The sequence below is a fragment of the Chaetodon trifascialis genome, chromosome 17 (genome assembly GCF_039877785.1).
Source record: "Chaetodon trifascialis isolate fChaTrf1 chromosome 17, fChaTrf1.hap1, whole genome shotgun sequence".
NCBI lineage: Eukaryota > Metazoa > Chordata > Actinopteri > Chaetodontiformes > Chaetodontidae > Chaetodon > Chaetodon trifascialis.
The window spans coordinates 23784817-23800826 of NC_092072.1; the positions used below are offsets into that span (position 1 = coordinate 23784817).

At 42.5% G+C, this 16010-nt stretch overlaps 1 pseudogene; it reads right to left on the reverse strand.

Annotated features, from left to right (window-relative positions):
* Positions 1 to 14553: 14553 nt before the first annotated feature.
* On the reverse strand, positions 14554 to 15431 carry LOC139345437 (uncharacterized; annotated as a pseudogene).
* Between the last annotated feature and the right edge of the window lie 579 nt (positions 15432 to 16010).

Below are 16010 nucleotides of genomic sequence, written 5' to 3' on the forward strand. Positions count from 1 at the left end.
GGATGAACAACAAATGAAAATAAGGAAAATTACATTGAAAAAACATGGTCTAAACTTAACAAATCTATTTTCTTCATAGCAGAATGGGAGGTCGCCAACCACTAATATGTGGATACTTTCATATTTTTGGGTTTTTCTGATTACCAAAAGTGCCAGTGGCTGTAAATATTTCGCTGGCAACTTCCAAGAACAAAGGTCATGTTGTTTGTCTGCTTTAAACAAGCAGTATGCATCCAACTAAAACAATGTAAAACTAAATAGTAGGCACCATAATAAAAATTATTATTATTTCTTTTTATATTCTGTAGATTATGACAGGATGGCAATAGCAGTATGAGTATAACTGCAAAAACAGCAGAATTCATAGTACCATCCAGGAAATAACTTACAACAGCCAGTCAGAATACATCATAAACCCAGCTGTTGGAGATGAGTATGACATTGAATATAGCAACCCCAGCAACATGATCAAAGATGTGCAGTACTTAATGTCAAGGATTTTGAACAAGGAAGATCGATAATATTTTGAATGGACATTGTTTAATTCAGTTGAAGTTTATAACAACTATCATTATCAACTATCATTAGGTATCATTTAGCTTCTGCTTTGAATGTGGTTGATTGTCCTGAGAAAAAGAATGTGGTCTTTAGTTCACCAAATACATATTCTTATATGTTTTTTACACCTGGATTCCTATAAAAATATCCTCTGTACCCAGTCTTAAAACTTTTCTCAACTTTTTTATTTTTGACGAAAATATATAAAAAGTATTTTCTTTTTCGGTAAACATCACCGCCAGAATGGTCCAGATGAAAAATCCTAAAGAGTAGGACACCAGGAATGGTAAAACGCTATCATCATAAACCTACCCAACTCATTAGTTATGAATCAGGAAGCGACAGCACCACTGTTTGCAGACAATAACGTCTAACATTCAATAGGTGGTATTCTTTTGAGTAAGCGACAGATAAGGACCTTCTTTAACTACAGAATCCTCAGCAGCACTCCACCAACAAACATGACATGCATTCTCACTCCCTGGACAAACAAGCAAAAAAAAAAAAAAAAAAAAAAAAAAATCACATCAACCAATGAGGAGAAAGTCACAGGCCAAATTGCAACAGTCAAAATTCATCTGCAAGAATTGCAAAACACAATTTCATGAATTCACCCCTCAGAGTTTCAACATCAAATGTGGTGACTGTGTCCGAATATTCACTCCCAAGCCAAAAAGTAAAAGCCGTCCTGACATTATAGACTGTATGGAGAGAAAATAAGTTTCATTATTCATTTGTTTTCAACCTGCCTGAGCCTATAGTGGCCTCAGGTATGAAGGCGGTGTACGAGTCCTGCCTCCCCACCCTCTCAAAATTGAGGGAGAGCATCTCCGGTCTGCGGGCCGATCTCAGGGAGAAAGACAAAATCCTCCTGGATTTCTCCACTGTCGCCACAACACAGGCGAAACATATCGCCGACCTGAGGCGATCCGGCGCTGGTGACCGGAACATGGCGGCCACAAATAACACCACCCTGCCGTGGACGGGCTCGATTACCACAGGTACTCTGGCACCAGCACAGGCCGAGTCCCGCTGGCACCGACAGGGAGCCAAGCCTAAAACATCGGCACCTTCCACTTCTTGCCCTGATGAGTCGCACTGCTTCACTGGGGAGGACGGGGTGAAGGGCCCGGTGAGCTCAACCCCACTCTGGCCGAGGGAGCCCTGTTCGGTGGTGCACCGGGGCGCTGGAGCTCGGCCATCTCCTCCACCACCGCCTCCGGATCTGCCACTGGACAACAGGTTCGACATCCTAAGCCTGCAGGATTTCCCTCCCGTCGGTGCCTGGCCCAGCTCGCCTCCAGGACCTGTCCACCCAACTGGCCGTGGCTCTCACCAGCCCAAGACCCGGGATCCGCCAGTCCAACATGGCCGCTCCCCTCCAGCTCGGCCCGGAGCACCCGCGCCGTGACGCCAGCAGGCTCCACCTCGCCACCGCCGCACCCCTAGGGAGCCAGTGGTGCAGCGCACCTTCCCCTCGGTGCTGGTGGTGGGGACCTCCATGGTCAGGCACGTGGCGGTCCTCGGCGGCCGGACCTTCTGCCACCCTGGAGCCCGCATCACGGAGGTTGCATCCGCCGCTCTCCAACTGTGTGCGGAACACAGCCCAGCCTCCACACTGGTCTTGGAGGCAGGCATCAATGACCTTAGAAGTCAGCAGTCGGAGGTCCTAAAAAAGGATTTCGTGTCGCTGATTGACCGCCTGCTGGACACTGGGAATCGACTAATTATCTCCGGCCCGCTTCCCCCACCACGTTATGGTGACATCATCACCAGCCGGCTTCGCCAGCTGCACCTGTGGCTGAAGGATTACTGCCTGACGAGAGACATCCTGTATGTGGACAATTTTATAGCGTTTTTAAACAGGCCTTGCCTTTTTAAACGGGACAACCTACACCCCAACCAGGAGGGTTCACGGCTTTTATCAGTCAACATTGACTTCACTGTCCGGTCCTGCACTTCAGCCACCTCCTGACTAACGGGTATGACTCATACACACAAGCACTCTGCTCCACACTCGCCCTCACCCTCACCCACTACATGTTTCACCCACACCATGCACACCTTCCTGGCAGTAACCCCCTCTTCTCCACCGAAACCTCAGGACATTCACATCATTACATCAATCACTTCACACAGACATTCAAAGCCCAGGACTGTTTTTAGACCCAGCACTGTTTTTACCATTCCTTTAAAACACCATGATGAGTGCACGTTCAGCACAGCTATCAAATTGGCTGTGCTGAATGTGCGCTCTCTTTTAAGCAAATCTTTTATTATAAATGACTTAATTTTAGACAAAAACCTAGATGGTATTCTCCTTACAGAGACATGGCTCGGCACTGACGCACCTGTTGTTCTCACTGAGGCTTCCCCACCAAATTTTAACTTTTTATTCTCTACTAGGGGGGACAAAAAGGGAAGCGGCACTGCATCTATCACTAGAACTACAATGTCTGCAAATGCAGTTCCTTTTAACAGTTTTACATCATTTGAGCACCATGCCTTTGTTTTTAGCAGTCCTCCTATTCTTTGCATAACGGTCTACAGACCACCCCAGTATTCATCCTCCTTTATCAGTGAATTCTCTGAGTTCTTATCAATCATTCACACCACCTACAACAGGATTTTAATAGCTGGTGATTTTAATCTACACATTGACAACAACTCGGACCCAGTATCCAGAGAATTTTTAAACCTCTTAAACTGTATGAATTTTAAACAGCACGTTACACAGCCGACCCACAGCAGGGGGCACACCCTGGACCTGATCATAACTTATGGTCTGTCTGTGGGGGTGTCCTCTGTTGTGGATCTGGCTGTGTCCGATCACTCGTGTGTTCTTTAACATCGCCAGTTTTATTCAGCGGGAGGCACCAGTGAGAACAGTGAGGAAACGCTACCTAACTCCTGAAGTGGCTGCAAATTTTATCCAGATTTTACAGAGCACTCCTGCAGAGATTTTACCAGCACCCTGTGATTTTATCGTTGACAATTTTAACAGTAATCTGAAGTCAACGCTGGACTCAGTGGCTCCTCTTTTAACAAAAACAATTAGGAAAAAACCTACACCTCCATGGAGAAATGAAGATATTAAATATCTGAAAAGAAACTGCAGGAGTGCTGAGAGGAAATGGAGAAAATCACTCACTATGAAATTTTACGTCATCACCTCAAACTTACAGTAACAACATTAAACAGGCAAGAATTTCTCACTTCAAAAAGCTAATCTCTGACCATAAAAATAATCCCAAATTTCTCTTCTCCACAATTGATCTTTTAATAAACAGTAATTTTAACAGACCTCATAAGACAATAACAAATACCCTGTGTGAAGACTTTGCAGACCACTTCAGGTGCAAAATTGATAACATCAGATCCAGTCTTTTATCTCAACAGGTTTTAACTACCAATACGTCTGGATCACAGGTATTACCTGAGGAAACACTGGAGAGTTTTGCCCTGGTTGACACAAGGACACTTGGTCGAGTTTTCTCCCAGGTAAACCTCACAACCTGCCTTTTAGACCCAATTCCCACACCGTTTTATAAAACGCTCTATGGGTTTTTTGAGGAACAGCTGTTATACATGGTGAATTGCTCTCTTCAGACGGGTGTCTTCCCCGCCTCCTTTAAAACGGCGGTGGTGAAGCCCCTTCTAAAGAAGAGCAATTTAGACCCCAATATTCTTAATAACTACCGACCTGTATCCAACTTACCTTTTTTAAGTAAAATTTTAGAAAAACTGTTTTTTAACCAAGTAAATGATTTTTTAAACAAAAAGAACATTTTAGAAAGGTATCAGTCTGGTTTTAGGATGAACCACAGTACCGAGACAGCCCTATTAAAGATTCTAAATGATATCAGATGCAACTTAGATAAACACAAGCTCACAGTCTTGGTACTACTGGATCTAACTGCCGCCTTCGATACAGTAGACCATCACATTTTATTAAACAGACTGAGGCACCTGGTCGGCCTCTCAGGTACTGCTTTTAACTGGTTCGTCTCATACCTCACTGACCGTCACTTCTTTGTAAGTTGGGATGCATGTTCCTCAGGTAGCCATGAGATCAAGTGTGGGGTTCCCCAGGGGTCAATTTTAGGTCCAACTCTTTTTAATCTGTACATGCTACCCCTTGGGGACGTCATCAGGAGGCACGGCATCAGCTTCCATAGTTATGCTGATGATACGCAACTGTACATCACCGTGTCTCCTGATGACACAGGGCCTATTGATGCCCTTTTTAACTGTATTTTAGACATCAAATCATGGATGGCAGAAAATTTCCTTCAGCTCAATCAGGACAAAACAGAGGTCTTAGTCATTGGTCCTGAAGGCCAGAGAGGGAAACTTTTACCAAAACTACAAGATCTGAAACCAACACATTCTGTAAAAAGTCTGGGCGTGATTTTTGACACTGAGCTTACTTTTATTCCACACATCAAAAACATAACAAAGATAGGTTTTTACCATCTTAAGAATATAGCCAGAGTCCGCCCGTTTCTCTCAGGCCAGCACGGAGGTGCTGATGCATGCTTTTATCTCTTGTCGCCTAGATCATTGTAATGCCCTGCTCTCTGGTCTTCCCAAAAAGAGTATCTCAAATTTTCAATTACTGCAGAACTCAGCCGCTCGCGTGCTGACGAGGACCAGAGGGCGGGAGCACATTACACCAGTTTTAAAATCGCTGCATTGGCTCCCTGTGCGTTTCAGGATAGATTTTAAGGTTCTTTTATTAGTTTTCAAATGTCTTAACGGTCTCGGGCCTTCTTATTTATCTGACCTACTTTTACCATATCAACCCTCGCGGACCCTGAGGTCCTCCGGCTCCGGCCTCTTAACCATACCAAAAGTAAGAACTAAAACACACGGGGAGGCGGCATTTAGTCATTATGGCCCCCGACTGTGGAACAGCCTGCCGGAGAACCTCAGGGCCGCAGAGACTGTTGATGTTTTTAAAAAGAGGCTCAAGACTCACTTTTTTAATCAGGCTTTCAATTGATATGTTTGATTATCTCATTCATTTAATCAGGCTTCTTATCTTATCATATTTTAGTTGTATGTTTTAACGACAGGACTATTTACTATTTATTTCATTTACTCTGTTTATTTATAGTTTATCTATAGCTTTCATTTATAGTTTATTTCATTCAACGTTCATGTTTTATATGTTGTATTATTTTACTCTATTTTATTTACTTTACTTATAGTCTTATGAACTTTTCTTCTTTTAAATGTTTATTTTATTTTATTTTATTTTATTTTTTTTAATTCCAGTGTTTCCTTGGCGGGTCCTCCACACTGAGAGATGTGTCTGATCTGTTGCAGGGGGCGCTGTCCTCGGGCCCTCTTGGCCTGGCTGGGTGGGGGACTCCCTACCTTGGTGTGGGGTCCACCGGTCTGTCGGGCTCGGGTGGGCCCGGGTGCGGGTGCCCCCTGTGCTCACAGTCCCTGATGTCTCTCGGTGTGGACGACCCCAAAGGTGGCATTTTCCTCAGTCATTAGTGCCCTGCCATGTCTCGTTACCCCTGCTATCGTCTGCAGTAGAATGTGTGTGTGTGTGTGTGTGTGTGTGTGTGTGTGTGTGTGTGTGTGTGTGTGTGTGTGTGTGTATGTATGTGTGTATGTGCACGTGTGCGCGCGTGTGCGTGTGTGTATGCATGTAGTTGAGGGTGGGTGTTTGTACATACAGAGGGTGGGAGGGATGGGTTTTTATTGTTGCTTTATTTTGATTTATATTGTTTTTAAATCCTGTGAAGCACTTTGTGTTGCATTTTAATATGTATGAAAAGTGCTATATAAATAAAGTTTGATTTGATTTAATTTGATTTGATTTATCATCATATCATCTCCAACACATTGTCAAAGATAGAAATACACAAACTGCAGAAGAACTGGAAATTCAGCTTCTGACATTATCTGTCACATTATCTGATCGTTTTTTGGAATACACATTTCCAAACCAGTTAACTGGATTTAAGGACTTTATGTCATGTCTGTCAAGTCTCTGTTTTATTTTGAGCACATTCCATGTCTTGTCCTTCCTGTTTTATTTTTGTTATCATTAATTTTGTGTTTCTGTTTTAAGTTCACTTCCTGCACGCCCTTCCCCTGTCTTGTCACACCTGCTCCCTGATTGTTCTCCCCTGATTACCTCTTGTATTTTACCCTGTGTGTCTCACAGTCTTGTCGCCAGTTCATTCCAGTGTTTATTATCATAGTCTGTTTCGTATACAACCTCGTTTTTTGCCTTAAACCTTGCCTTTAGCCTCTCGCTCCTGGATACCTCTGCCTGTTGTTTCGATCTCCTGTGTACCGACCTCTGACTGGAAATAAACTCATCTCTTGCCCGAATTAATTAATTAATTAGCATTAAAGAATACTCATTAGGGTAATTCACCAATTTCTTATAGCTATTTCATTTAATGTTCTTTCACGTGGATTCCAGATCTCTGCCAGCAGCTGCATACTAGTAAAAATCTCCATCAGTGGAAGAACAAAGCAAAAGTGTAAGTGTATCTATGTTGTTTTATTGGGCAGTTATTATAATTAGTTGGAAATGAATTCCAAAGTACAAATTAAAAGAAGCTCACTGGACCCAAACCGGCCACTTTCCTATCTAATCCATGGATGTTATTTCACTGTCGCAAGAGGCCGACTGTCTTACAATATGTCATATATTTATGCTCAAAATTTGCAGATTTGCAGATCCTGATGATCTTGGACTACAGACCTGACTCAGGTCAATCTCAGATAACTGATAACATGGTTAACCTGGGCCATGCTTATGCATAAATTATAGTTTGGTGGAGTGGTTTGTGTTGCTCAGCTAATTAACGCTTCTTTATGTCTATAATGCATGTATAAGTCTGCATTTTAATAGAGTTATAGTGTGCCTCTAGTTGCTCGATGCTAACTTGCTTTCATGGGAAGTCCGACAATGGAATATCCCTCTAGTAAATTTGTAACCATAGCAATAACATAGTGTTCACAATGTATTGTCCGGAGAAAATTAATACTTTCCAGAAAAAAAGCTCTTAATTTCCACAGTGAATACGAGGAAAGAGAGCATCTGTTTTCCTGAGCTGACACAGTAAATACCTTCTTGGTAATATTTTATAGATGAAACTCTGAAAAGGCTCATATGGGTCATTTTGCAATGACAAATAGCCTATTTTGTCATTTATCAGGATTTGTTGGTAAGATATGTAAGATTTGAAAAGAGCCAATATCTCTACATGTACAACTTAGATGTCACTATCGGGAAAAAATTCTGCATCTGCCTAGTGGTGATGCATGGATCGGCTCTGAGGTCATCCAAATCCACATGTGCACATATTTTTTTTTGGACAGCTCTCAGTGTGGCTCAGTATTTATCAGGACAGCTGCTTTACTCCCAAATAATTTTACTGTATGAACCTGGACTGGGCGGCACGGTTGGGCAGCAGGTAGTGCGTGTGCCTCACAGCAAGAAGGTCGCCAGTTCGATCCCTTGGTCGGGCGGGGCCTTTCTGTGCGAAGTTTGCATGTTCTTCCCGTGCTTGTGTGGGTTCTCTCCGGGCACTCCGGCTTCCTCCCACAGACCAAAAACATACTCATTAGGTTAATTGGTGACTCTAAAATTACCTTTAGGTGTGAGTGTGAGCGCGAATGGTTGTCTGTCTGTATATGTTGCCCTGCGATCAACTGGCGACCGGTCCAGGGTGTACCCCACCTCCCACCCGTTGACAGCTGGTATAGGCTCCATGGATGGATGGATGGAACCTGGACTGTGTGTGTGACTTTTTAGATGTGTAGAAGAATGCAAAACATTAATTAATATTAGATTCTGAGCGATCTTGTTGGTGTGTCAGGAGATTAAAATAGTCAGTGAAGCTATACTCTGCTGTGGCTCATCCATACATGTGCACAGTATGTCAGGGCCTGTGTTTTGTTTGTCATTGCTGGATTTTGGTATTTTGTGCTGGTGCTCTTCTCTCCACCTTCCCCCTCCCTCTTGCGTTTTTTCTCATTGCAGGTGCGACAGGTGACGGGGCTGGCCAATCTTTGCCGTTGCTGGTCTCCAGATGAGGCGCACCTGCGTCTCATCCCCACTGATCAGCTCCCCATAAGACTCTGATCATTCCTCCACCTCTCTGCCAGATTATTACCAGTTGCTTCACCCACGTTTCTCCTCGAGGTCTCCGTCTCCTGTTGGTCGCTGCCTCCTGTCTGGTTTCTCCGTCGTCTCCCGGAAGATCTAAGACTTTTATCTCCTCCGCCTTCGTTTTTTAGAGCTGGAGTGTTTTGTGTTTGCCTTGTGCTGCCTTGCCAGCAGTGTTTTTTGTTGGACATTAAAAGACTATTCAAACTGCTTGATTGTGTCCGGCTCCGCTACTGTCGGTTCAAAACTGCGAACCCTAACACAGTATCTCTCTCGACAAATTTATTTAATTCATTTAATTCATTTAATTTCATTTTTATGACCTGGCACATCTGATCTGCGGTTTATCTGTGGTGCCTGCACATATAACTAATCTATGCATCACTGCTTTCCACTCTCCTCCACCTATTAATCAGTCAATGACACTGATTCATTTCTACCCCAGTTTAACAGGTTAGCTGATTGAATGAGCTTAATGTGGTTTGTGCTACAAACAAAGCTAGCCCTCTTTTTTGTATTTCATGCACAGAAGAACAGTCACTCCCTGCTGTCTGTCAAAAATGAGTGCTGTCAGGGTTGCCTGCATGAGATCACATTGGCATGCAGCCTTCAGCTGAACTCCAGAGATGAATGTCAGCCAAAAAAACAAATCAAAGATGCTGGGAGAACATTACTGACAGCCACAGCACAGTGCAGCCAGCATAGTGGTCAGTAGGTAGGTTTTCACTTGTCAGTAGCTGAGTGTTCACTGGTTAGCAACTGGGTTTTCACTGGTCAACAGGGACTGTTTAATGTGCCATGCCTAAAATGTTAACCACAAAGGATAAAACAGTACCTACAGCTGTAAAAAAAAAAAAAAAAAAAAAAAAAAAAAAACATTCGATCAAAGATTGGTATTTGCCATCAAAACAATCAAAGCCTCCTGAAGGACCAGAATACAGAGAGGGATTAACATATCACTGCTGTGTTGAGATTACCCAGGGCCACCTAATTGCACCCACCCAGTATTGAAAGTAGCAAGTACATTTCTGCTAAGTGGGTGAAATCAGAAATCACAATTGGCTTCCCTAATCAAACATAATTCTAAAGGATATTGCCTGCTGCTTCCAGTGATGGCCATTATCTTTATTTGGTTCATTTATCTGCTGTTAATTGAGATTCATTGCAGGGTCTACTCATGACAGTACCTGAGGGGACTAGTTTGCTTGCTTGTTTGATATTTAATGTCTTTTTTTTTTTTTTACTGATGCCCTCTATTTTTGCTATCCACTTTGCTGCTGTAATACCTGAAATTTCTCCACTGTGGGACTAATAAAGGTGTATCTTATCTTATCTTATCTTATCTTATCTTATCTTATCTTATCTTATCTTATCTTATCTTATCTTATAAATTGACAGATCACGGATATGAAACACTAGATGCAATTTGTCATACTGGTTTGCCATTCTGGGATGGAACTATGTGGCAGCCATCTTATGTGATTACAGTTTTAAACTTGATGTATTTGGAACCTACAGTGAAATAGTCTTATATTGTCTTTATAATCCTTGTATTTATTTCATTCAAAGCAACGAGCATAAGAGTGTGCCTGGTTAGAATGAACGAAAAAACGAAAAAACAAAGATTGTCTTACAATTTTGATTATTACAGCTCCAAGAGAATAAATCATGCTTTCATGACACACCCACGCAAACACACACACTTCTCTTTGTAGTTTACACTTTACACTTGATTGCGATGGAAACAGCTGCTTAGCAGTCACATGTTAAGGTAATATTAATAGCTTTGTTATAAGCATTACCAAATATTATCATGTTAGCATAGCTAACATTAAAACAATGTTTGTTGGTTATCACTCACAGTACCTGATTACCTAACAGATCAATTCTGTGTAGTGCTACCAATCAGTAATAACTTTTACTTAGAACTGAGCTGGTCATTACTTTATAGCTAATGTTACCTAGGTAACATCAATGTGATGAGGTACCTTGATTTCAATTCAATTCAATTCAATTCAATTCAATTCAATTCAATTCAATTCAATTCAATTCAATTCAATTCAATTTTATTTGTATAGCGCCAAATCACAACAGAAGTTGTCTCAGGACACTTTCCATATAGAGCTGGTACAGACCAAGCTCTTTTATCTACAAAGAAACCAACAATTCCCCCATGAGCAAGCACTTGGCGACAGTGGCGAGGAAAAACTTACTTTTAACAAGCAGAAACCTCGAGCAGAACCAGACTCTGGGTGGGCGGCCATCTGCCTCGACCGGTTGGGTGAGAGAGGAAGAGCAAGAGAGGGAGAGTGAGACAGACAGACAGACAGACAGACAGACAGACAGACAGACAGACAGACAGACAGACAGACAGAAATGCAGTCAGAGAGAGCGAGAGAGAGAGAGACAGAGACAGAGAGACAGACATGCAGTCACAGTAACAGTGACAGTGGATGTAATAACAGCAGTAGCAGTTGCAGTGGATGTCAGGCAGGGCCAAGGCAGGAGATGCAGCTGAAATCCACAATCCAGATTCAGCCACTGTCCATGGGAACCTGCAAGACGACAAAGCACAGAGACTCCGGGGAAGGAGCTAAGTTAGTAACACGCCGTGGTAGGACATGAGAGCGTGCGGATTGAGAGGGACAGAAGGACAGAGGAGCTCGGTGTATCTTTGGATGTCCCCCGACAGTCTAATCCTATAGTAGCATAACTAGGGGCTGGTCCAGGACAAGCCTGAGCCAGCCCTAACTATAAGCTTTATCAAAAAGGAAAGTTTTAAGCCTACTCTTAAATGTAGAGACAGTGTCTGCCTCCCGGACAAAGACTGGAAGATGGTTCCACAGGAGAGGAGCTTGATAGCTAAATGCTCTGACTCCTGTTCTGCTTTTTGAGACTTTAGGAACCATAAGTAGACCTGCATTCTGGGAACGCAGTGTTCGAGTAGGGCAATAAGGTACTATGAGCTCTTTAAGATAAGAAGGTGCCTGGCCATTTATGGCTTTGTAAGTAAGGAGGAGAATTTTAAACTCTATTCTAAACTTTACAGGGAGCCAGTGCAAAGTGGCGAGTATTGGAGAAATATGATCTTGCTTCCTGGTTTTTGTCAGAACACGTGCTGCAGTGTTCTGGAGCAACTGGAGAATATTCAGCAACGAATTTGGGCAGCCTGATAGTAAAGAATTGCAATAATCCAGCCTGGAAGTTACGAATGCATGGACTAGTTTTTCTGCATCATTTTGAGACAAAATATGCCTGATTTTTGCGATATTACGTAGGTGAAAAAAGGCAGTCCTTGAAATTTGTTTTACATGGGAGTGAAAGGACATGTCTTGGTCAAAGATAACTCCCAGATTCTTTACAGTGGTGCTGGAGGCCAGCGCAATGCCATCTATAACTGCTATGTCATCAGAAAGTGACTTTCTAAGATGTTTAGGGCCTACTACTATAACTTCAGTTTTGTCCGAGTTTAGCATCAGAAAATTGCAGGTCATCCAGGTCTTTATGTCATGAAGACATGCTTGTAGTCTAGTTAACTGACTGGTTTCTTCCGGCTTCATTGATAAATATAGCTGGGTATCATCTGCATAGCAATGAAAATTTATTGAGTGCTTCCTGATAATCTTACCTAAAGGAAGCATATATAAGGTGAATAGAATTGGTCCAAGCACAGAACCCTACGGAACTCCATAGCTGACTTTAGTGAGCACAGAGGAGTCGTCATTAACGCGTACAAACTGAGAGCGATCTGACAAGTAGGATTTAAACCAGCTTAGCGCAGTTCCCTTAATGCCAATGAAATGTTCCAGTGTCTGCAATAGGATGCCATGGTCAATGGTGTCAAATGCAGCACTAAGATCCAGTAAGACTAGTACAGAGACAAATCCTTTATCAGATGCAATTAGAAGGTCATTTGTAACTTTAACCAGTGCTGTATCTGTGCTATGATGCACTCTAAATCCTGACTGGAAATCCTCGAATAAACTATTATTGTTTAGAAAGTCGCACAGCTGATTGGCAACTGCTTTCTCAAGAGTTTTTGAGAGAAAGGGAAGGTTGGATATCGGTCTGTAGTTGGCTAAAACCCCTGGATCAAGAGTAGGCTTTTTCAGTAGCGGTTTTATCACAGCTACTTTAAAGGACTGTGGTACGCAGCCTGTTGATAAAGAGAGATTGATCATGTCTAAAACTGAAGAGTCAATTAGAGGTAATACTTCTTTAAACATCTTAGTCGGGATAGGATCTAAAATACAGGTAGATGATTTTGATGATGAAATTATTGAAATTAGTTGGTGAAGGTCAACAGGAGTAAAACAGTCTAAAACTGCGACAGACTGAGTAACAGTTTCTACGATTTCTGCGTTTGAAGACAAAACAGTACCTGTTAATGGCAGGAGTCGATGAATTCTGTCTCTAATAGTTAGAATTTTATCATTAAAGAAGCTCATGAAGTCATTACTGTTCAGAGCTAAAGGAATACATGGTTCAACAGAATTATGGCTCTCTGTCAGCCTGGCTACAGTGCTGAAGAGAAACCTGGGATTGTTCTTATTTTCCTCTATTAGTGCAGAGTAATAGGCTGCCCTGGCACTGCGGAGGGCTTTCCTGTATATTTTAAGACTGTCTTGCCAGGCGGACCGAAATTCTTCCAAATTGGTAGAACGCCATTTCCTTTCTATTTTCCGTGAAGTTTGCTTTAATTTGCGGGTTTGAGGAGTATACCATGGAGCTAACCTCCTCTGTTTAATTTTCTTCTTTTTTAGGGGAGCAACAGAGTCAAGTGTCATACGCAACGATCCTGTAGCACTATCAACCAGGAAGTCAATCTGGGAGGGACTAACATTAGCATAAGACTCCTCTGTTGTATTGAGACATGGCATTGAATTAAATACTGATGGGATCATATCCTTAAATTTAGCTACAGCACTATCAGACAGGAGTCTGGTATAAGAATTTTTGCCTACTGGATGGTAGTCTGGTAATATGAATTCGAAAGTTATTAAATGATGGTCTGATAAAAGAGGATTCTGTGAGGAGACTATTAAGTCTTCGATTTCAATGCCATATGTCAGAACAAGGTCGAGGGTGTGGTTAAAACAGTGAGTCGGTTCATGTACATTCTGGCGGAAGCCAACTGAGTCTAATACTGAGATAAACGCAGTGCTAAGGCTGTCATTATCAACGTCGACATGTACATTAAAGTCACCTACAATAATTACTTTATCTGCTTCAAGAACTAAACTTGATAGAAACTCCGAGAACTCAGCTATAAATTCGGAGTAAGGACCAGGAGAGCGGTATACTACAACAAATAAAAGTGGCTGCACTGTTTTCCATTTCTCATGAGAAAGAGTGAGAACAAGGCTTTCAAATGAGTTATAGTCGAGTTTAGGTTTAGGGTTGATCAAAAGGCTTGAGTCAAAAATGGCTGCAACTCCACCTCCTCTGCCGCTGCCTCGAGGAATGTGGGTATTAATATGGCTCGGAGGAGTAGCTTCATTTAGGCTCACATACTCTTCAGGACACAGCCAGGTTTCAGTCAGACAAAATAAATCAACATTATGGTCTGATATTAACTCATTTACTAGAACAGCTTTAGAGGACAGAGATCTGATGTCAAGGAGTCCACATTTAATTCTCCTATCTTGTTGTACTATTGCAGAGGTTGTTCTAATTTTAATTAGATTCTTATGTTTAACTCCTCTTCTCTGTACTTTTGGTTTACTTAGTTTACGTGGTCGGGGGGCAGACACAGTCTCTATGGAGTGTTGGGTGGGTAACTGCTCTAATGGAGGCGCAGAGAAGCGTGTTGGACTGCAGCTCTGCCTCCTGGTCTCAACTCTGAGTTGTCAGGGGTTAGGTTCATAAATAAAATCGGTCAGATTTCTAGAGATGAGAGCTGCTCCCTCCAAAGTGGGATGGATGCCGTCTCTCCTAATCAGACCAGGTCTTCCCCAGAAAGTCTGCCAATTATCAATGAAGCCCACACCGTTTGCTGGACACCACCTCGACAGCCAGCGATTGAACGATGACATGCGGCTAAACATATCATCACTGGTCAGATTTGGCAGGGGTCCAGAGAAAACTACGGAGTCCGACATTGTTTTAGCATATGTACACACCGATTCCACATTAATTTTAGTGACCTCCGATTGGCGTAACCGGGTGTCATTACCGCCAATGTGAATAACAATCTTACGGTATTTACGCTTATCCTTAGCCAGCAGTTTCAAATTTGATTCGACGTCGCCCGCTCTGGCCCCCGGCAGGCATTTGACTATGGTCGCTGGTGTCGCTAACTTCACATTTCTCAAAATGGAGCTGCCAATAATCAGAGTTGGTTTCTCAGCGGGTGTGTCGCCGAGTGGGGAGAACCTGTTAGAAACATGAAGCGGTTGGTGGTGACCCGTGGGCTTCAGCTTGGGACTATGCTTCCTTCGAACAGTCACCCAGCCTCCCTGGTTTCCCGGCTGCTCGGGAGCTGTCGAGGGACGGCTAGCCGGAGCTGCACTTGGTCGGTCCGCACCGACTACGGGGGCCTGGCTAACTATAGCTAATGGTTTTGTTTCCATGGTGCGGAGCCGAGCAGAAAGCCGAGCCTCGCCTCCAACTCACCAAATAAACTACATTTATTACACGTACCAGTATCACTAAAGGAGGCAGAGGAGTAGCTAAACATGTGACACACCAAACAGGAGAGAGCTGGAGAGGGACAGAGAGAAGCCATCGCTAGCTGCTAGGCTAAGTTGGTATAGCTAGCAGAGCAGACAAGCGCGTCAACAAATAAAATTGACGGTCGCTAAATAAACAGACTTATGGGTGTTTGAGCAGAACTAATGTTACTCTAGAGCGCGGATAAAAGGCCGCTGTAACAAAACACAGAGCAAATTACACGCAGAGGAACAAGAGCGACAAACGCACACTACTCGTAAGGGAGCAACCAGAAACAGGAAGTGAGACGATACGCTTACCTCAGCACGTCAGCCTGCTCAGTGCTAAGTGTTTTGATGTACAGGTATATTTTGCAATAATTTGCTGTTTTTTGAGTGTAAATACTGTCTATATATTTAGTTATATTGTACTTTTTTATTAAATTATTATAGAATATGTATTATACATTATAATGACATATTATATAATGATATATTTAGTTGTACTTAGTTATTTTTATTTTTATAATTATTAATAATTATTTTTATCTGATTATATTTTTTGTCACTTACTTTTTTCTAAATATTGTGCATGCCTTCTATGTTTGCCTGTATGTTAATGCTACTGTGACAAAATAATTTCCCGAATTGGGCTC